Below are 23,538 nucleotides of genomic sequence, written 5' to 3' on the forward strand. Positions count from 1 at the left end.
GGACAAAAAGAGCTCTGTAGGCTAAGTGCTATATGGTTGTGGCAGCGTGACCCAGAGCCATGAAAGCACTGGTATAAGGAAAAATAAAGAAACAGTGGTACTGATTTAAGCCAAATCCACATAATCTCTGAGAGAGGTCAACAGCAGATGCGTAGGGAACAGCTTAAAGACAAAATAATCATACAGTGATTCTTCAGTCTGCTAAAATCTCCCAGCCCCTAGCAATCTGTAGTTCAGGGCTACCTTAGGAACCAGGTAGGGGTGTCTTTCTTTTTCTGTTTTATGCTCTCTCATGAGTCTCACAGCTAAAATAAAGTTTATTCTTATATATTTTGTGAACCCAGTGAGCTTCTCCTTTGTCAGGATTGAGCCATGAGTATGTCACCAGTGATCACATGTCACATCACAGCATGTCTCTCTCATCTGACAGGTCTGAAATACAATTTTCACTAGCACTGCAGTGACTTGAGTCAAACGACAGGCATGCACAGTAAAGATGACAGCAGAATTAGACTGGCTTTTGCTAGAGTTAATCTAACAGGCCCAATTAAAAACATTACTAAAGTCACCTGGCACTAACTGTATTGTCAACTGCAAAATGAAATATAATCCATTTAACGGACACTTACTTTGGCTGCTGCTCCATGCTGGAGCCCTTCACATGGCATCTTTGCTACTACTGTTACTGAAGATTAAAGCTAACTCGAGTGTACATATCTGGGCTACAAAGGCACCACAACTTTGATGTGTTGATGCAGGCTAAATCTTGCTTTTCTAAGTGATATAGGCATTCACAGGTGTAAATGTTTCTTAGAGGGTCACTGGGACTGGGACACATGCGCAGTTTAGGAAATTTGTGTTCATACATCCAGTTTACTTAGACACTACTTATTGTCTTGCTGAACTTGTCCTACATATTTGTTAAACTAAGAAAAAAAAAGTGGTTGTGTAAACATATAAGTTTGAAAAATAGCTAAAAATACCCTCTATTAACATCGCCCTTGGTAGACTCACTTTGTAAGTCAAAAATATGGAACTTCAGAAATTCAGAAACGCATTTAGCATGCTAATACACCAGAATTTTCAAACTTTCTCCCTGAATTAATAAAGCTGATACTGAAAATCTTTACACAGTGCACGTTATTCTAATTTGTACTGCATACAATGTATGTCACCAAAATAATGCAATTAATTCTTACTTCTTTGTAGTGGCACTTAGGGACTATTTGGATTAAATACAAATTTCCAAATCACCACTTCAGTGAAAAGATTTACCCACTGTTTTGGCATGGTAGAGCATATCACAAAGTATCTTGATCCCCACTTACTAGGTTTACACAGCAATGTCTTGGGTAAGCAATCATGATACACAGACATCGGTTATCTTTCTCATTCAGACAACTCCAGAGGGAAATATTATTATACGGTGAGATTTTCAAAGGTACAGAGGGAGTGAAGTATTCAGTTAGCACTGATTTTCAGTCAGATGTCTAGCTGTCCTTTGTAGCTGCAGAAATCCTCTCTTAAATATGGTATTTTGCAAAACAATGAAACATCCTCATCAGAAGCTGTCCCATTCTGACCAGTGTCAAAAAAGATAACATATATGAGGGGTTCAACGGTCTAAAACTAGGGTCAAGGACAGAGGCAAAAAAAAGAAAAGAAATAAGGGGATAACTGGCAACTTAACTTCAAAAGAAAATAAGGACAGGCTAATACGACAAAGATTTTAAAGCGCTGTAGAATATAACTCAGACACTGTTTATTACCCCTTTCTTTAAACAAAACCATTGGCTCACCCAGTGAAATGGAAAGGCAACACACCTAAACCTCCTAAAGGACATATTTTTTCCAGGTATTTTTTCCACAAGAGAGCTTTGATCAACCTCTGGCAGTGAAAAATTGAAACATGACACCAAAGACAATAACATTATTTCATGGAAGCAAATATGCCATTATTCACAGTATCACTGTAGGAACCATACGTTAGGATTTCAACATTCAGGAGCTTCAATTCTCTGTACTTTTCCATAGCCTTTCCTCAAAACCTTACACCCAACAGACACATCTTTAATATGATCTCTGGAAACATACTCAACATAGCTGTAAAATTGCTAGTTTGAAAATGGAGAATCTACCAGCACAAAACTGAGTATAAATTAACCACAAAAATATTTACCCTGAATGCCAGCAGATGCTACAGCTTCCCCTAAGTTCTGTGATGTCGTCAAGGCCCCAGGCCAGCCTATTTGGACATAACCACACCACGCTACACCAAAGTCTGTGTGCACTAGTCATTATAAGAATAATGACAACTGCATAACACTGCGTTATGCATTACCATATTTATACAGTTATTACAGAAGAGTCTTTAGCAGAAATCTAAGAACATAAAGAGGCAAATTTCTAAATGTTTACAGGGAATACATATCTCCCAATTGTATTGCAGCTTGGGAAAAAGCATAAAGGTTACAACAGATTTATTTCATCTTCTTATTTTATGAAATGACAAGTTTTGTTGATGAAGGTGGGAGGTACAAACATAACAAATTGCATTGGAAGATCTTTGATGAACACCTGTTCTTGATTTTAATTAATATTTAGTACAAAAAAAAAAAAAGGCAAACAATTAATTAAAAATAAGTAATTATTAAGAAAGAGGGATCTGTGGTCAATAGTGTTTCATGTTTTCAACACTGACAAAGAAGAAAAGTATATAAATATTGATAAAGTTTGCTGATAAAAAGTGGAGGAGAATTTAACCATACCATGAACAGGTCATGTATAGCCAATTAAAAAATAGATGCAAAGAAAGTGAAAATGTGAGCTCTTATATCTATGAACAAATATGGGTGGAGATACTTACAGGATGGAGTATCCTGGAAAGCAGTAACTCTGACAACCTTAGGGTTCTAACAGGTAGCAGGTAACCTAATAAACATGAGCTCTCTGTGTCGTTCTGTGGCTACAAGAACTACTGAGATGATAGCTCTTCTGTTGCACTAGCAAGGAATAATAGTATCATTTTTTTTTTAATTTTTTTTTTTTTAGATCACCACTAGGATACAGATCTTGAGGACCTACTTTTCAAAAAGAGTAAATACTGACAAACTTGTTAGTCTCTTTTCTTTCCTCCAGAGGACAGCTAAGTGTCCCTCACTTGAAGCAAGTGAAAAGAAAACTGTATAAATAGAACAAGGGTTACATGCTTAAAATCATTGTGGAATGCTGTCTTTTTAGCTATTTCTTTAAAACGAAGAGACAAACATGTTCTTACAAGCAAAATTAGTAAAGCAGAATTTAAGAATCATACCATTGTTTTTAAGTAAGAGTAAAACAAAAGAATTGCATTATTTTTCACATCTACAGTGCAGAACAAAGCGTCACAGTTTGCTGGGAGGTCACAGAACACCTGATACACACATCTATCTGGAGTACTGTTGGGGCAGAGTGATTACTACTAAATACAGATTTAGAGGGTTCCCTGTTGTCAGGCAGATTGTTGTTGAGAATTTTAGGATGCTTAGGGTAGTTAATAAAAGAGAAGCACTGGGAGCATTGCAAGGCTATAAATTCCTCCCTCATACCTTATGGAGCTCAGCACTGGAACTTTCCATATGCCCGTTTTTAACTGGCATAAACTTGTTTTGACCTTAATCAGCATTTTAGACTAACATTACATGGGGATGAGGGGGGGGGAAAAAAAAAAAAGGGGGTGGGGTGGGGGGAGAAGTTATTAGTCAGAGAGGCTTGCTTTAAGATCTATGTAATGGGAAGGTCAGCGCTCTTACTTTATCCACTGATATCTTAAAAAAGCCAAAGCAATGACAACACAAAATTGTATAATTAACTGTTCTAAAAGAATATAAATTAATACACATTTTGCAATCAAACCAGCAAGCATTTGAAGACCAGGTTTATTGTATCTGCAGGTATCAAATGTCATAAAACACATAAGTTAACAAGTCTGTAGATTATTAAATGACAGTTGAGATGCCAGCTTTCCTTTTTTTATCATGGAAGATATTCCCAGGATCTGTGACATCTGTGGTGGCTAATCCCCCATAGAGAAACTGACATTAAAAGGAATTCACACTGTGGTAAAGCCATACACCATTACAATGTCAGCTATGGGTTTCCAAAGCTCTCCTGGATTCTAGGCTGTGGAGTGGAACATGAGTGAAAAATGACAAGGCTGGTTTCCAATTTGCATTGCAAACAATTGAATGTATAAATTGTGACTTGGAACTACTTTGCTGCAGTAAAGAATTCCAACATACAGTTCAGAGGAAAAAATATATTCCTATACACCACTGTTCTCATCTACTTTCCTGAATGCCTTGGCTTTTTTCAAGAAACATTTCTTTCCAATTGATACCTGCTTCATTTTCAGCATATGAATTCAATAAGGTTTTTTAAATTGATTAAAAATGTAAATATATCACTGTGAAATATCACTGCAAGCTCTCCAAACAGCCCACATAGTTGACGAATTTATAGATAATTCACAACAGCATTTCAGAGAAGAACTGACTAAGAACGAGGAGTAAACAAGCTGTTTGCCTGCACCACCTCATCCCAAGCAGTTAATAAGCTTGGTCTTGTTGCCATTCCAAACTCCTCTGCTGATCTTCTATTCCTGACCTCAGAAAGCTTTCTGATTTCATATTTGAAACTTGATCATCTTGAACATGAATCCAGGTACTTCTGTTCTTGCTTTCCCTGATAAAATCCCCCAAGTTAACCACTTCTTTCATCCCATTTCTGATCGTGACAGTATTATGATTTTTCTTTTTCTACCTTCTGCTTTTGAATTGTAAATTTTACATCTCAGCATCACCTCGTTCTGACTTTATCAGCTCCTTGCTTACTATCAGCCTTCCAGGACAAACCCACACAAAGAGTGACTCTTCCTTTTGGATAGAAGGCTCAATGTCATTCAAGGATTCCATCATCATTTTCCCAGAAACACAACTTATACAATCAATGTAGTTCAAATGATATTCCACTATCACATGACCAAAGAGAACAAATCCAAAAACTAGATCACTTTATACAAAGCCATCGTTTCAAACTGCAACTTATTCTCTGGAAGCAGCTGCCTGCTTACAAGTAGCTGTGCTAGCAGTGGTAAACAAGGAACTGGAAGGAGCAGTGTGAAGCAAACAGGCAAGGACCCAGCACAAACTGCGTCAGACAAAAACAGAACTGCTACAAAGCCCAACTGAATTTACATTCAGCATTTGACAGTTAAAAAGATTTCAAAGAGGAAACTATTTCTGCTCCATTACTTTTAGAAATAAAACTCCTAAAAGGGACATGACCTTTAAACATCTCAGACAAGGAAACATGAGGCTGAAGCTCATTTACAACATAGGACTAACTCTTTATAGTGGTATGGCAGTAACTCCACACACAGAAACATCCAAAATACTTCATTTCTAAAGCATTAATCATACTTTCCACTAGCCTTGAAACACAACATTCTTTCATCCAAAATAGCATCCCCAAAGTAATACTACATATTTTTGCTTTGCTGCTATGATGAGAATAGCAATTACTGACTACACGCAGTTTCCACTTATTTAGTCAAAATTACTCTTTTTATACTGAGCATTTAATACTAGCTTATATGATAGTAAAGGTATAAACGAGAACTTTCTACAGCATATTTACCTTTCATATAAGTTAAATCACCCACTATGTTGTACATCTCAACTGCAATGCACTCCTATCATTATATATCTGTCCTATCATTATATATATATATTCATATCTCACTAGACTTTCATTCTTTCAGTATGTCAAATAACCTTTCAATGAGTACTTCACCTTGCACTGTATAACAATGAGGATGAAAGCGTAACTTGTTAGTAATGGAGAGAGAGAAGAAACTTCAACAAAAAGCCTAAAATAATTAAACAATTAAAATAAGCATTCAAGTTACATCAGAAGAATCACACTTAAAGAAAAGTTGACATTCATCATTCTAAAATAAAATAACCAGTGTAAATAAAATGCTGATACATTTCCTCCCCCCACCCCACAAATCATCTCTAGACACCCAGTCACTGGGTGGAAAATGCTCTGACATCATCAGATCTACGGCCCAGTCCTAGCAATTTTTTTGTTGTTGTTTTCTGTAAAGCTACAGGAAAAGGCTGTTATGGCAGCAGTCTATTCTCAGATACCATCTATTTCAACAGTATTCTGTCCCATTACCCTGATCTCTTCAAGCTGTACAAACACAAAATGAACGTATTCTAGGCTTATCAGGATTACCAGACCTGTTGAGCACAGCGACAGTCACAGTGAAGCAGTCGTCACTGAAAGCTTCTCCGTACTGCACATAAACACAGCAGCAACCCTGGGCAGCACTATGGCTTCTGTCACACCACTGAAGGAGCTCACGGCCCCCAAGATCAAAACTGGGTAAAGGAATTTTCTTATACACCATATGTTTATTCTTTGGGTTTCATTTATTTTTAATCCAGGTACATCATAAATCACACAAGTACAAATCTATGAACAAATAAAATTATGAGATGGAAAATTTTCCTAAATCTTAAAAGCTTTAATGGAAGTTGACGTAAATCATGTTTTGAGGCAGTGAAAATACGATTAGGTAAAAATATAGGAAAACATTCTGAGCCATAACCTCACCAAAATATAAAAAGCTGTAGCTCCATTCTGGTATGTATTTAGATAGCAAGCTATTTTGGGTAAAGACCGTCTTTCTGTAGGCAGCTATAGTATCTAGCACAATGAAACCCTGAGCTCTGTAGCAACACAACCAGAGTATACATCAGACAGGCAGCCTTTTAGTGTGTTAGATTCTAATGTCAATCAAAACCAAAAATGAGAATCCCAAATCCATAAAAAAGCAGCATCAGTTGTCATATAAATGTGAAACCCACCGAGCTGCTAAATCAGTCTGAAAATCACAAGTGTAAGAGACTGTTCCTTCTAGATGGTGGTGGTTTTCTCCATGAATGAATACAGACATAGATCCATAGATCCTCCCTACTGTTAAGCAAATGTGTATCTGATTGTGGAACTAAGACAATGAAATATGGAACTTCTGCTCCACATAAAAGCAACAGTTCCTATAATATCAGATCTGAAGTCATATCAGATATCATTGCATTTATATCCAAATCCTAATTCTATGCAATATTACTGGAAAATCAGTGCTGACTTAAATGCTGAATAACATGTTCAAACAAAATGAGTGAAGAGGTAGCACAGCAGTAACATTCCAAGCTGTACATGCTGCACAGGAAAGTATTCCTCGTCTTTACAACCTCATTAGATGCATGAAAGGGGCATCCATTCAAGCTTAACAGCTAAAATGATATACTGAAGATCAGGCAGCCTCCTAGGAATGGGGTTTTGACCTACAGGTAGTCTTATAAATTGCCTTCAGGGTAGCAGGTACAGCAGCCACATGCCATTAAGAGAACAGCTTGAAGTCCATTTTTTCATGGTAACAGCTGAACAAGGATGCCACCATTCCCAACACAGTTCCGCAACCCTGGCTGAAGTTCTAGAGGTTGGGCCAGGTAGACTAAGGTTTTCCTAAAATCCACCTGTGGATTTTTGGTGGAGTCACATGCAAATGAATACTGAACACTAAAAACAACCTGAGGCAGCCAGAGGAAAAATAAATAAATAAATAAAAATGTAGGTAGCAGGGAAGTCAATGACATGGGAAGAAAAGCATGGTAAGAGATGAGAGAAAGCTGACAGAGAAAGCAAGAGAGCAAGAACACTTTCTAAACCAAAGGATTTGGAACCATAAATCAATAAACTATTTGCTGCTATTTAATCCCAACAATGTTTAGATAAACAAGACTATCTACTCTCTGTGAATATGGTACACTTTTGTGTGTCTTTTCACGTTAAAAGAAAAAAAAAATCTTCTCTTAATAGAAACAACCTGTAAATCTCTAAATAATAAGTAATAAAGCTCTTATGCTATTAATATACTGCATTTACGAAGTACCAGTTGTCACCAGGAATACCCAGTGTACTGGTCACTCCCAGAGAAACAGACCCATCATAAAACATTCAGCAAGTGTTTGGGTGATTAGCAAAGGACAGTGAAACATAAATCTACATTGGGCTAAAAATAAATAGGGAAGAAAGAATGTGACTAAATTTGCTATGGACACCAGAACTTCCAACACCTCTGTTTTGGAGGATGATCTTCCTAAGCACCCATGGAAATGGCCAGCAATGCGTGTGATCCAATACACTTAGATCATTTATTAGAAAAGAGCAGTGGAATTTATCATTGCACCTGTAGTAGGTGTGACACAGAATTCACACTGAGAGGTCACTTCAGCATTTCCTTTCAGGAAAATTCCTTTATCCAAAAGGTATAATGTGCTCACTCAATCAATTCAGATATTTTTGGGACTGTGCATCAGTAGTGGAACTACCCAGAGATCCCCCTACCATGCAAACACTACCCAAGCTTTCCTCCTGTGGCCATACTCTACACGGAGCTCTACAAAATGGCTGCATAAGAAGAATCCCTGGTGGGCATCTTTACAGCCTCTGTATTGTGCAGTTGTTGGAGTGTACAGCACTATTTTTGTAAACTGTGGTGTTATCTTGTATTTAGTTACATTGTGCAAGTCTTATGTGCTCTTGAGGAACTGGACTCCCCTGATCAAAGAAGCAAGATCCATCACTTCTAGTCACACTGATGAGTTCTACGTAAGCAGTTCCCACCTAATAAATATGCTTCCCCCCAAAAGATGATCAGTGAAACTAACCTGGGAAGTAAGGCTGACGCTATCCAAAAGTATTAACTAGAATACACGCTAAAATTAAAAAGAAACCCAACAACCCAGAAGTCCAATAGAGTTGCCAACATTTTTCCCTGTTGTGTGTTCTCTAGAGGGGGAATCAAAACTGAACTGTAACCAGGAAACCAACATAATAGCATGAACCGAAATTGCTTTCATCTAAAATGACCCAAAACGCCCTCCTGGAAAAAAAAAAAAAAAAAAAAAAAAAAAAAAAAAAAAAAAAGCTTGTCTTCCCACACTACTGCTAAATCTCTGGGTTAAAAATCCTTGCAAGTCTAATGCACTGAAGAAATGTCATAAAAATGAAATTAATGTACTTTTGTACATTTGAGGATTCAGAAGAATCCCCCTTTCTTTTGAACATATAAAATGAAAAGATCCACAACACCCAGAAGGCTGTGAATAATTATTTTTACTAACAGGACTGCCAGAAATTTTTAAACACTTACTAAGCACAAGATTTCAAGATAAAAAAAAAAAAATTAACTTTTAAGTTTTTTTTTCCCCAGATTCCTTTCCTCAACAGACTCCACATAAAGAACTTATTTCAATTTTCCCCTCTATTAAAAATAAATGGCATTAATAAAGCCAAAAAGGAGGCATTTCTATTCATCTAAATTCTGTAAGGAAGCATATTTATGCAGATGGATGTGGTAGTGAACAGTACAAATCAGAAGTGGGGCTGCAGCTCTTCAGTTTTGGCCTTCCTTGTGAAGGAAACAATAAGCTTGATTCTGCTCTGTTGACCTACTGATTGCAGAGGTGTCACTCAACAGCAGATTTTCACAGCTGATACAAAATACATGTTCTTTTTTTCTTGTGAACTTTCAGTAGCTGAAGCTTTGCATCAGTCAGTGTAAAATGAAGGCTATGGAAAAGAACTCAGAATTATTTATAAAGAAAGCCAACAGAGAAGCCAAAATCTTCTGTTGTTTGCACAGAAGTAATCCTAGAGTAACTTGATTTCTAGAATAAAACCAAGTTTTGAATAAATCTGGGCTAAAATACTCCAGGAGTTGTGCTAATAACTGGAAAATGTCTTTTCTGCTTTGTAGGCTAAGCTAAACTCTTACGAGGAGGCAGCATTTGACTGTTTGTAACTACAGCATTCCTGGTAAGAAACAGCAGTCCTGTCTATTTTGCTCTTCTCTCTGGCTGGTTGGCAAATATTATCATAAACACCTCATCCATAGAACACGCCAGTGTGGACTGTGTAATCCCCAACTGCCAAGATTGATGTGAGAATTCAAGTTTACCTTTGGAAATCCTGATCTTAGTTCTCTTCAGTGGCAGCCACAGCAGTCATATTACAAAAGCAGAAGCCCTGGCTGCAAAGTGCCTTGAAGAAGTTTACATTCACAGAATAAGGTCGTTTAGGACAAGGAAAATAATGCAATGCTTATGGCCAGTGCTTATTACAGTCTGTGCCTAATATAAAGAGGCTTGAAATCTATCAACATAGCCTGTCAGAAGTCTGACTTATTTCAAGGTGGGAAGACTTGTGCATTTGACTGAAAAGATTATTACTTGAATAACTGCCTGTTGGCTAAGAGAACTCATCGCACCTCCACCCTTACTCCCCAGTTCAGCTGACACCAGCACATACCAGCCCAGCTAAGCCGTACGCTTCTTCCTTTAGTTGTAAGTACAATGGCACCAGACACTGAGCTGGTTTATAGAGCAAAACGTGCAGACCTCTGATGGTGAACTGCTGCCAAAGAATTAAAGCACAAGGTGTTGTCTCTAGTCAAGTATAGCCCATGCAAATCCTCCACTACAAAGTGAAATGCACTTGAAGGACAATCAAGTCAACTATTCAGCTGTGTAAAACAGTAATTTCCCCAGAATACCAGCACTATCATTTGGTTTAGCTTAGAAAAACAAATGTTCTGTTTTGTTTTTTTAATCAGGCTGTGAAAGGGTATAAATAAGCATCTGTGATAGAATGATATAGTTCTAATGAAAGTCTGGAATAGCCTGGGGAGACTGCTAAATAAGTCATTGTGCTAAAGAAATGCTATATTTTTGTGAAATGCCTTAACAGTACACTGATATTGACAGGACCATGAGAGCCTAGGGTAAATAAAGTTTCCCTTTTGAGAAAGCTGTTCTCTTCATGGTATCTTCATCCTTAATACTTATTCAGATTCCCTCTATGCCTTATACCTTTTTTTTCACAAAATAATGCTTATTTTAATCACGTCAGGAGAATACACCATGACACCTGCAGGCAGGTAGGAGTGTGAGGCACTGTTGAGTCAGACATCAGCAAGCAGCTGTAGAACATCTCCATGTTGCTTTTAAAGACCAGAGCCATACATAACCTTTAGATATCTAAAGAACAGAATAAAAATGGTGATTTATATATCTGGCACCTCTTTCTGTAGCTCTCCTGAACACACTATTTTCCTAAGAGGGAAATGGTAGCAAAAGCAGAAAATAATTTAAAAACAACTGTTTTAGAATAAAGCTATTCTACTGCACCTCCTTTAGTTTTTAGCAGGTATTATCATTTCACAGAGCAGGTTATTACAGTCTGTTCATAGTTATTGTTACAAGAGTGCATAAGTCTTTCGTGATCATGTGCTGAGCAACAATAAAAAATAAATTAATATTTTCAGCAAGAGAAGACAGAAAATAACATCTGATTTCTGATTCTTTTTGGTCATGAGGTCAGCTTAGCAATACATCTGGAAAACTTAGTTTCATTTTTTACTGTACTGCTTATTGCTATATTAGCATTACTCTCTTCCCATGTTTTACAACATGAATTATGTCAGAATAATAATGAATACAATCAGAACACAGAATGAGAGTGTTTACCTGATGTAAACATGCTCTGAAAGTGAAATTAGACTTGCTAAAATGTACATGCATAAAACTCTCTTCATTTATAGACAAGAGAGCCTACCATTTAGTATTCCTAAAAATATATGACTATATATTATGAATGAAACGTAGTTCAGCACAAAAGGAAATTATGGTGGACAAGTTCAGTGTCCAATAACAACAACAAAATTTTACGTGCTATGGGAATATATCTTACATCATTATTTAAGCCTTCATAGATTTTTTTTCCCACTTAGTCTTACCATTTCTCATCAAACTTGGCTTTCTGGTTTTCTCACAGCTATAACAGAACTTGACAATTCCCAGTTATGTGGGAGTTTTCCCCCTGTTTGCTCTACAGCTATGATTCTTCTTCCTAGGCAATTTTACTTAAATACTTCCTATTTTTTTCCATTTCTTCCTTCGATAAAGTAAGTTCGTGAAGCAAAATCATTTTAAAGCATATTACCTGTCAAATTTCAGTAGCTGGTATGTAAAAATGTATTCATATTCTTATGGTTGCTCAGATGAGTGTTAGATTTAGTCAGGCAGAACTGACTAAACACTTCTTAACAACCACAATTAGACTGGTAAGAATTTTATGATCTTGCAAGCTACCGATGAAACCATTCATTTAAGTCATAGTCTCATTGATTTTTGTTCCTCCTATTAAAAGCCAAGCATATGAATGGGGAGAAGTAACTGAAGTAACAGAAACGATATAGAAAAATCACAAAACAGTATTCATCAGTACTTCAGTTAAAAATCCCCCAAACAATCTTCCCATTCAGTGTTTTTGATGTTAACATCTTTAATCATTGCGCACATCCAGAATAGTCTCTATGACATTTTGACTTCTGTGTTGTTAAAAGCAGATACAAGACTCCCCAAAAAGTATTTTAATAAGTATTATCATAAAACATTTCTTTTAATTTAATCATAAAAATAAGCAATCTGATTGGTAATCAAAACATTAAAACTAATAAAAACACTGTAAAACTTCATCTTATTTTATCTCATAATACTTCCAAATGTTTGTTTATATCAATAACATTCACAATGTGTTAGATAATAACTTTTTACGTTAATAAAATAAACCCAGTGCTATTTTATCTTTAAAAAGAGATCAGACCTGTAGAGAAAATACTCATTAGTATTTTGAAAACCATGTTATGTGACACTTGCATTTAATAAGGTAACAATTTACATTTATGCAGTACCTTTTATCCCAAAGCAATTTACAACTTATAGCCAGAGATTATCACTTCATCTCCAGTGAAATTTGGCAACTGTGAAGTGTCGCTCTATACTATCAAGCAAGAATTCTGTCAGGTAACAATAAATATAAGGTTTCGCTTGAAGAAGTATGACCTACATCTATGCCTCAAATGAAATCAAGCAAGAATGTTAAATTATTTTTCTGAAATTGCATTGTCTTTTTATGTAGCATCTACCAGCAAAATCAGAAATAGATTCTACAAAAAACAGAAAAACTTTTGCAACCCCCTCTGATAGATTATCTCAAATAAACATTTCCAGCAATATAACCAGCCCAACAAGGACTCTGAAAGTGCCACCTACTGTATGGTTAAAACTTCTTCCTGTACTGCTTCCTATGCATATCTTTGGCTAAACAGTACTTAGGAGTAGCTTGAGATAGGGAATTACATTAAGAAACATGTCTAACTTTCAGATATTTTAATAAAGATATTTCAATAAGGACAAATTTTAAGAGAAAAAAATAGCAACTACAAGCATTGAAAATGCCACAACTTCCACTAGAATAATCATAGTACTTTAAAAAATAAATCTAAATTAATTTTGTCTCTGGAATGCACATTTCCAAGTTTTACCCTATATCGACAAAGATAAGAAAGTGCTCCTTTCAAACAAACAAACTATAAACAATACTATGGGTTTGGGGCAAAATTACTGGCTAACTTGTTGTAAGGTTAAACACAGACAATTTCACCGACAATTTTGTTTTTCCAAGATACAGTAATTTGACATGAGGGTAACTATGACTGAAATTCATGCTCATGTGTATGGAAAAACAAGGGCATGTGAGTGAAATGAGGGACAGAAAATGTAAACCATTGATTAAAAAACTACCTTCTAGCCCAATCGTCCCTGGAACCACCCATCATAAGACAATGAAAAACAAAACAAAACAAAAACATAAACATGAGCTTAAAACTTCAAATAATATTGGATCATTCCATTCTCAGTATGTAAGACAACGTCCTTCCGAGAAATAGGTGGTCAACATCAGGATGTAACATCAGGGAATAACCATGCCACTGCGCATTTAAGTTGCCTAATGCAACTCTATGCAAAATTTCATAAACCTGTTAAGCAATTTTTAGAATTAGTAGTTTTCTTTGGAGGCGTGAAGACCACAGAGGGAAAAGAAGGGCTTACAGAAACCTACATAAAAAGTGTAGCCCCAAGGTCAGAATCTATTTCTCCCCCAAGCCTACAGCACGCTGTAATTCAGTTCACCTTCTATTAAAAGGAAATAGAAGGAAATTGCTGCAACCAGGGGCAGATCTTCTAAGTATCTGTTGGTGACAGATCCGGGTAGATCACTGGTATGATCAATTTAATTTAATAGGATATATAAAAGTCCAGCGAGAAGTGGCCATATTGTTGTTTTCATGTTTTAAATTAATAGAATAAAGCACTAACTGTGATCAGATCCTATGGAAAGATTGGGAGAAATACCTAAAGCAGCAATGTGAATACCCTGTCAGAATAAATCATAAAGCATTTATATCCACATATATCTCAGAGTGAATTCTTCATGCATTCTGACAAGGCCATTTTGAATTGATCACATCCAGTTCTTCTTGGATAATCATGCATAAACACTTGGCACAACAACATTAATAAGCAATGACATAAAAAATTTGTGTCTAACCAAACAGACTCCATCTGAGCAGTTACATGCTAAAATACTTGAATCCCTTCCTCCACTCCCTGGACCAAATTCGTTACTTTTTCATTTAAAGGTGGTTAAAAAAGAGACCATTTATTTGTCATTTTGTACAGTTCTGTTGGCAAACCCTTTCATTAGAAAAGCAGTGTAATAAAGAGACGCATAATACGAGTATAGTGGAGACATACTCCTCCCCATCAACTGCATCCATATTCCCTTTGAATCCACCTCATGCTGGTTATTCTTAAAGAATTCAGAAGAACTAAAATCTGTACAGAGTTCAGGTAAATCAGCCTAGTCAGAAAAATCTCTCATAGTTTTCATTTCAATTCATTTCTGCTATTATCAGCTTCCAACCCAGACAATCTTTTTTTTTTCTTTTTTTTTTTAAAAAATTTAATCACAGCAAAAGTCAGGGAGCATTCATAGCAGTTACTACTTCACATTCCCACTGCACAATCTATACAAAAAGATTAAAAAAAAATTACAAAAATAATGAAGACTTAAATATCCTTGAAGCTGTAACACTAAGGAAAACTGAAGCACAACAACAACAAAAAAAAATATCCCTGTATCTTGTTACAGAGCACCGTAACTGTCTAGTGAAACTGCAAAGAGTCATCAACTGCTCCAAGAGCCATACTCAGACAACAAAGAAATCTCTTGAAGCAAGAGAAACGGTTACCAGTTGACATAGGAGCAACGTCTCCAAGTGTCTTTACACTACAATTAAACATGGGTCTATCCTGTTGCTGATCCTGTCACCCAGCTTGTTAATGCATCTCTCAAACCTGTAAAGCTGAATGGACCTTATTCAAGAGAACTAGAAGTTTCAATGAGAGGAGAATGAATACTTTCAAACAATTCACGGTTCAGACCAGACACTGCCTAGAAATACACACATGCTACTTTATTTTTTAAGATATTCATAGCCTTCAACATGTCCTTAATACTTGGGTATTGAAATAACATTATTTTGATTACATATAATCAGCAAACTAAAGGCTCAAGTGACCCTACTGGATGCTCTGTTTATGCTTCCGTCCTCCAAGCTTTCAGAGAACAAAATTGCGGGGGATATCACAGGAACTATAGAAGTATGTTATAAATTATGCCTCTCCCATTCCCATCTCACCTTTGGTCATAAGTACCACTTAAAAGTTTTAGGAGATAATATCCACAGCGTAAATTAATCAATAGTCTGTCACCTTGCTTGCTATGGGAGAGTGGAATAAATTTTAGGTCTGATTATGTAAAGAGCTGTAGACTGTGGAAGACATTCCTGGAGAACACAATCCAGGATGTCATCACCCATACCAGCAAGCCTAATAGCAGCAGAGCAACCATTACAGATGACGTCCTCTGAAGCACAGGAGCGTGCCCCGTACAGACTTAAAGACCTCCTTACCGTTCTTACCGCCCACAGGTGAAGTTCTCACTTCAACCATACATTCTGGATTGGCAGAGGAACAGAGTGAAATGATACAGATAATCTCACCTAAGGCATGTCCCAGTAGGTTAGCACCGACTTGCTCAGCACCCTGGTCACTTGTTCTTAAAGTTCTAGCAAGTACCTGCTACTTATTTCAGTCCGAAAGTTTCAAAGACATGCTTTGGTACATCCATCAAGGACAAAGTCATGTCTTCAGTTTAATTTGAACAGCCCAGGCTCAAGATGTTCTTAAATTTTACTTCATATGATGGCTGTAAGCTAAAAAGCCAAATCAAACTCAAGCCAAATGCTAGTCGAAACATCTTTATTTTTTCCCTTCCTCAATCTGAAAATGAAACCAAGCTGTTATTTTGATGTTTCTGTCAAAAGGGAACTGAAACTTCCTATTTTTTCCTTCACTTTTTCTTTCCCCCAGTAAAGAAAATTCTGATTAACACTTCAGAATAGTAGTTTGACTAAAACTGACATCCCTTAGCAGGCCCCACTCTGCAAGGAAACTGTTTACTTCTGCTAGAATTTGCAGAGCAGCATTATCCTGATGCTTTTATCCTCACTTTTCTCCCTTGACATGAACACCAGTGCATACAGTATAAATTTTTGTCTGTGTGCACACTGCTCTGCAGACCCTGTGGCATCCTGCTGAGCTCAAACATTTTGCACCTGCCTACAAGAAGTTTGAATTGAAAGGCAAAGGAAAGCTGGGCGTTTCATTCTCCTTATTGTATGGAGAAAAACAAACGGGCCCCAGCAAACTGATCCTCCCACGTTACCCTCCCTTTTGGTATTCCCTGCACCAGGGCGTTTGTGTTTCAGTCTTACCACACGTAGCCTTTGCAGGTGTATGCATTTGCAGAACACGCTGGGCTGAGGACATTGCTGGTACTGATTACCCCTGCTCCCTTGCCACAGCCTGTGCAGTTTGAGGTATCTCCCAAAGCATTGCAGCCCACACCTTCTCCAAGCTTCTCAGTCACATATAAAACACAGAGCTGAAAAGAAGCTGCTGCACCTGTTGTGAGTATGAGGGAAACCCAGGCTCTAGCAGATGAAAAGCAAGGCTCTTACTGAAGTCACATGCTGGGGGCTGCAGGCCATTGTCCTCTCCATTTCTAAATGCTCCATTTCCCACTGTGAACCAGTTCGGGATTTCTAAACCAACAAACAGAAAACAAATAATTGAACACAAGCACCTTTGGAAAGAGCTGAGCTAAAACCTGAATTTAGCCTACCAAACACACTTGTTTGACTCACTGCTTGAAATTAAAGGTTTTTAAAAAGTAACTGCTAGTGGTAATCAGATAACCACCACTGCTCTAATAAGCAAATAAAAATGGTCTATCATGTACATTTCCTTAACTTTAATAAGACAAGTTCATTTTCCTTTGCATATTACACCACCAAGTGGCCTAATGCACTTCATATTTTTTTTTTCTATTTACCATGTTTCCTCTAGAGACACCGGTACTGAAAACAAAATAAAATTAAAAAGCTGAATTGCTACATAAGATAAATAAATTAACTAGACCATAACTTGCGAGATTCAGCTAGACACTTGTATCAAATTTTCTCCTATTATAGCTTATAAATGCAAATTTAATACAAGTGTAAATTTGATTATCCTTTTTTTCCTCTTAGCAGCAACTTAAAACTTACTAGGAAGAGGGTCATCTTCACCTTTATTTGGGTGATATGTGTGTCTAATGGAGTAGTCTGATACATCTGCTATGAACACCAGCATTTTCAGATACTTCATTAAACATAAAATCTGACATAAGCAATTAAAATCTGTACTATGGAAAAAAATGTTTGAGAATTTTAAATAAAGTCTGGAAAAGCAAGCGAATCAAGGAAATCTGGAACAGGCTTGCATTGGTTCCTCTGTCTCTACTGAACAAGCAAAGCTTGCAGCTATTTGAAATGAGCAGGACTGCTCCCACGAGCGAGGGCAACAGGATCAGAGCAAATATAATTGGTTATATCTACACAAAAATTATGTTGTACCTATCCCAGTTAAAACTAGAGTTCAAACTTTCCATCCTCATTTGTAATGCCCAGACTTACGCTGCTACAAGCTTTATTTGGAAATTTGCTCCATAGTTAGACAATGGTGAGCTAGAAAGTTTATGTTAAAATAATGTATTCTTTAAGCTATCTTATTGAGAGAATCCTATTGAGAGTTAAATACTCCCCCAAGCCTGAGTGATATACTTCTTCCAACACAATTATAGAAAATGCCAAGAAAAATTTGGGACCTGGTTGTTTTAAGCACTGTAGAAAACCAGCGGCAGGGTGCAGGCAGAAGTCACATAGATGGGAACTGGACATGTGCAGATGCAGGGATACCTCCTTGCTCTGTGACTCGCAGCATAAAGCAGGCAGCCAGAGGGAAGCTCCGGTTCCTTTACCTGGAACCTCTGGTTCCAGGAGGTGCACCCAATGATAACTGCTGCCCTAGAAACCTTACAGCAAAGTAAGCTTGGAGCAGAGGAATGTAACTACAGGGCATGGCAAACAACACAACAGCATGCAGATTTCTTGCACACCCACTCATGTATACAAACATGATCTGCACTGAAAAAGGACTAGCTAAATCAACAGAAGGGAGAGAGGAAATGAGGATAAAGCAGGCAGGGCTGGAGCAAGCTATCACGGAGGACAAGAAAATGGCCCTGAGAAATGGCCTCTGCCAGTGACATCTCTGCTCCCTAATAAATTACATGCTGCAACTGCCAAGGCAGGCTCCAGTTCCAACTTGTTTGCTTCTCAGGCTTCTCCCTCCTTCTGCTCCAAATCCTCCGAAGTCCACATGACCCAGGAGAAGCAGGGACAATGGATAAATTTTCCATTCATCTCCACTCATGAGGGAAGCCACGTGGATCCAGATGAATCCTGTTTAATTTTTCCAACCTGTGGAGCAATACCAGACAAGAACCAAGGTCATGAATGTTTAAATTTCATGCAATTTCATGCATACCTAGCAAAAATTTTGCTATTTTAGTTCTGAAGTGTGCAATGAGGTCTTTCTTCAGATGCATAAAATCACTTAAAAAGAAAGCTATTAAAAGAGGTGCCCAAAGGAGTTGGACAAGGTCACACGAAGGATATTTACAAAACACAGATTTTTACAAATACACACACATACCTCTAACAGTATGATCAGCATGACTGCTCTTATGGAAAATAATCTTCCTTAATTACAGTTGAATTACAATCTAATTATAATGTTTATTACAGTCTTAAGGATCCTGGGTTACTATGAGGAAATGAATTAGGATTACTTTTCTTAGACAAAGTGCCATTACTTTGCCACTAATAATTTACCGTGTGTTTACAGATGTGATTTGCCACCCCCACAGTATGCAGCACTTTGATGTTAAAATGAAAAATAGAAAATGCAACCTAAAGACATGATGGTCTACATAAATCAATAGAAGAATACCTATGTGTGTCATAGACTACAAAATCACAAAAGCTCCCAGTAACTTTAGCATTCCAAGCTTCCCATGCGTGTACACACCGAGAACCTTCTTCCAAAGGCCTTCCTCGCGTTGCAGTGCCCTATGCTGTTACCAGAAACATCTACCTCACCACAGCTAACAGTAACAGCAGCACACGTTACCTCCTCACACTCTTAAATGCTAGTTGCTATAGAAACTTGACACTGATTAAGATGAGGAACATGATCCTCTGAAAATATGCAGCAAACTGAAATTATTAAACCTGCACATTCAACCAACAAGAATGAGACTTTGCATTTTGAATGCCAGACAGCAATAAAGCTTTTTGTAAGCTTACAGCTGGCATTTCGAGGTGATGCCTGAACCAGACTTTTTCTAGGTAATATAGCACGTGGAAACAAAGTGACCCGAAGCAAGTTTCCACAAGCTGACAGTTGTTGCCAGCGGACTGCTAACTAAAAGTATTTCAAAGAGTATGGGTAAGAGCTTTCAAGGAGACAATGTCCCTTAATCAAAGGCAACTGTTGACCCAGAGGTTCTTGCCCCAGTGCAGCTCAGGTTCTTTGTGTACATGAGCTGCAGCAGATTTCTTTCTAACTTTGTGGGGCAATTCTGGAACCCATTTGGATGGTATCTAAAAGACCTCCATTCACATTAGCAAAACTTATTCACACTTCACGCATTGCAACTTGCAGTCACAAGAAGCACTCCACCATTTTATTACACTTGCAAAAATCATATAGAAAAGGAAATCACTTTAGCTGACAGAGGTCTTGTTACAGATCTGTGTACACCAAGTAATGATAAGAACCGTCAGCTTTCCTATGTAACAATGTAATATATTGTGAGTCTGAAGTAATAGTCTTTCTCTTTGTAATTAATAGAAGCTGCTCTATTTTCATTCCCTCAACCAGAAAGTGTATTTTGCTCACAAAGCAAATCATATAGGAAGGAAAGATTTACTTCAAAAAGTCAGGCAAAAGAAATAATGATCTTTAACATCAACTGCCAATGCAAAGTTCTTCAAACAGAAAAAAAGGTTCTGTAACCTTTAGAAGAAACAGAACGTCATCATACCATCCTTGCTATAAGGCTATATTGCACACTAATTTGGGAACATAAAAAAATACTTGTTGGGATGGAGCAATGATTTCTAATAGCTTCCTTTTCTTTATCTGATTTTGTTAGCTGGGAAGATATATTTTAGAAAGAGTATTATATAGTTTCTGTGATACTTCTTACATGTTCTCTTATATAGAAACTTTCTAAATTATACTTTTTATATAGAAAATTTCTATATAATACTTACATAGTTTCCAGACACTTCTACGTGTCACTGAAGAAGGTTATAATTAAATGATGACTCAGTAACTCAGTATTAGTATATAGCATACATCATGTAAATATTCTCAAAATAACTAGCAGCTAATTTACTCCAGGTTAAAGCCTATTTACGGAAGACTGCATATTTTCTATAAAAACAGAAAATAATGAGATGACATGTTGAAAAATGGTACAATTTTTAATAGCAATAAAGAAATTTCAGGTTTAATTTAATTTTCTAACTTGAGTTCAGGACTGTTAAAAGAAAAGAGATTTGAATGCTATCCATTAATCTGACATATTGCAGAGGGTCCTCTTGTATTTGTAATCAAAACACATTTTTCATGAAACAGATTTGAAAAACCTTCTACAATAACTGTACCTAATAACTGACCTCAACCTCATTCAAATTTGTCTATTTCAGTGCAGATAATACACCAAGAAAAATGTGCTGAAGAAGGGGAAAAGAAAAAAAAAAAAACACATTTGACATCAAATACTTTGTCTGTTAAGGACAGTTTGTTATGAATAAAGTTAAAGCCCTTCAGCAAATTAAAGTCCAATGGAAATCAAATCCCAGCATGTGATTTTAATTACAAAGATAGGAGAACAAAGGCTTGTGTTATGGTCATCTGCAGACTGCACAGCGAGGACAGGTTACAGGTTCTCCTCTCTGTTGTGATTTAAAAGAAAAGGAAGAGAAGAGGTAAAAAGACAAAGAGAAAACAGAGGAAACAGAAGGGGACGGTACAGTACAACAAAATGCTCCACCACTCAAGTACTGATGCAAAATTTACACCTCAGAGTTAGGCTTATACAACAATTAGTTGAAAGCCAAGTGACAAGAATATTATAGAAGATACTACACTGTATACATGGTGTAGTCTTGCTGTGTATGGGTGTAATCTTAGGATTTTGATACAGAGAAAAAAAATGACCCATTTTTTTTTTTACTCTGGTAAGGCTTTGAAATTGTTTTCATAATCATAGCAATTTAAAACAGCTGGACAGCACATTCAGGAAGCATTACTAAAACAGAATTTTAGAACGTGCACTGCATGCCAAGTTAGGTCTCAATCATAAAGTCTAGAATATTGATAATAAAAGTCATAGAAGTATGAAACAGAATTCAATAGAAGAATCCATAAATTTGAATCAGATTTCTGAAGAAATCACCAGTCTTAAAATTTAGATTATTTTATTCAACTTCTAGGTTTCTAGGGTTAGCTTAAACCAGATTTCCAAGTCTTTGTCTAGAATAATAGTATGTAATAACTTCTATTTTAATTACAGTTTATAATTACAGGTGAGTACATGGTTCCAGTAGATGTGAGTAGATGTGAATTTGGCAAAATATTGAAGTGTGAGACTTGCAATAAATCTGAAAGAATATTAAGCTTTCTGAAGCCTGTAGCTCTGTCTACACCGACAGCTCTTTTGCTATGTCACCACGCAAACTTTGTACCAGCCAAGCTTTAGCTATCTTGAGTCAGCTCTGTAAACTACCAGCTTTCAGTTTTACTGGGTGAAAGGAAAATTTATAAACAATGTGCTTTGTTGTTGAAAAATAACACCTCATTTGAAAATATGAAAATACATCACTGGGAAACAGGAGGTCATAAGTCTTTTTCTTTATGGCAATAGAACAAATCACTTCTCAAACATTTAAATGACAGCTGCTCCAAGTTGTACGCAGCCTTTGTGTTGATTTATAGGACATTCAGGACTTCTGTGTTTCTTCTTCACACAACTGAATTCCCCTGAAGTTGCAAGAACTGCCCGCGATCAGGGCTGAGAAGACAACACGCATTGGAATGCATTTTGAGGATGCAGGGGTAAGATTCCTTTAGCTTTCCTCTAGTGCTACAGGTAACAGCAGAGCCAGCTGAGTAGGCAGGAACAAAATATGCTCAGTTCGCAGTGAAAAGACCCAACAGCGACTCTTGAACATTGCTCAGAAATGCAGCATCTTCTCTTTTCAGGCTTCTCACAGTGTGTTTTGAAAGGCTGTATTAATACTTATGAGGGGGAAGAAATACATATCCTTCCATTGGAAAGAAGACATCGAGACAAGGATGGCAAAATGGCGTGTATTCTAGGAATGAGGGCCTCTGCTACCAGTTGGAAATGTATCTTCCTCTGATCCAGATGTTACTGAATGAGACACCTAGAAAGGGCAGCCCTCAACACTGGCAATATCCACATGACTTGTTTGTGTATAATTCTCTCAAATTTCATTAGATTCAGGATGAGATTAGTCAGGAAATTTCAGAAAAACAATTGAACAAACGGTCTTGCCATATAACATTTAGAAGAAAAAACTTAGAAAGTCTGTCAGTTATCTTGTGGGAATAGAGGATATAGCAACTTTTTTTTATTCTATAAAACATGTCCTTTAAATATTTACTAGACTTGTATTTTCTATATGTGGCCAGGTCCCAAGCAAAAGCCCTCTACATCTCACTAAAGTATGCTTAAGAACATTCACTGCATATGTAATAAGAGTATTAAAGGATCCAGATGTGAAGTAGAAAAACAACTGTGTCTATTATAGCTGAATTTCAAACTACTGGAGTAAGATCAAGCAGGAAAGCTGTGGTTTATTCCAGAGCACCACCCACACAATTCTCTGAGTAGGTTACCAAATGACAGTAAATCTCCCCAGTACAATGCAAAACAAAGCTGTCACATCTGATTAAATTCCCTGTGACTGAGTGG

The 23,538-nt window shown here is 36.9% G+C and overlaps 1 long non-coding RNA gene across 1 annotated transcript in view; it reads right to left on the bottom strand.

Annotated features, from left to right (window-relative positions):
• Nucleotides 1-17,181, bottom strand: part of LOC126913444 (uncharacterized) — a 20,641-nt gene extending 3,460 nt beyond the window's left edge. Inside the window, exon 1 of the long non-coding RNA XR_007708749.1 lies at nucleotides 17,105-17,181. This is a non-coding gene — a long non-coding RNA (uncharacterized LOC126913444). The remainder of the gene's footprint in view (nucleotides 1-17,104) is intronic.
• Between the last annotated feature and the right edge of the window lie 6,357 nt (nucleotides 17,182-23,538).

The sequence above is a fragment of the Cygnus atratus genome, chromosome 12 (genome assembly GCF_013377495.2).
Source record: "Cygnus atratus isolate AKBS03 ecotype Queensland, Australia chromosome 12, CAtr_DNAZoo_HiC_assembly, whole genome shotgun sequence".
In the NCBI taxonomy this organism is placed as follows: Eukaryota; Metazoa; Chordata; class Aves; order Anseriformes; family Anatidae; genus Cygnus; species Cygnus atratus.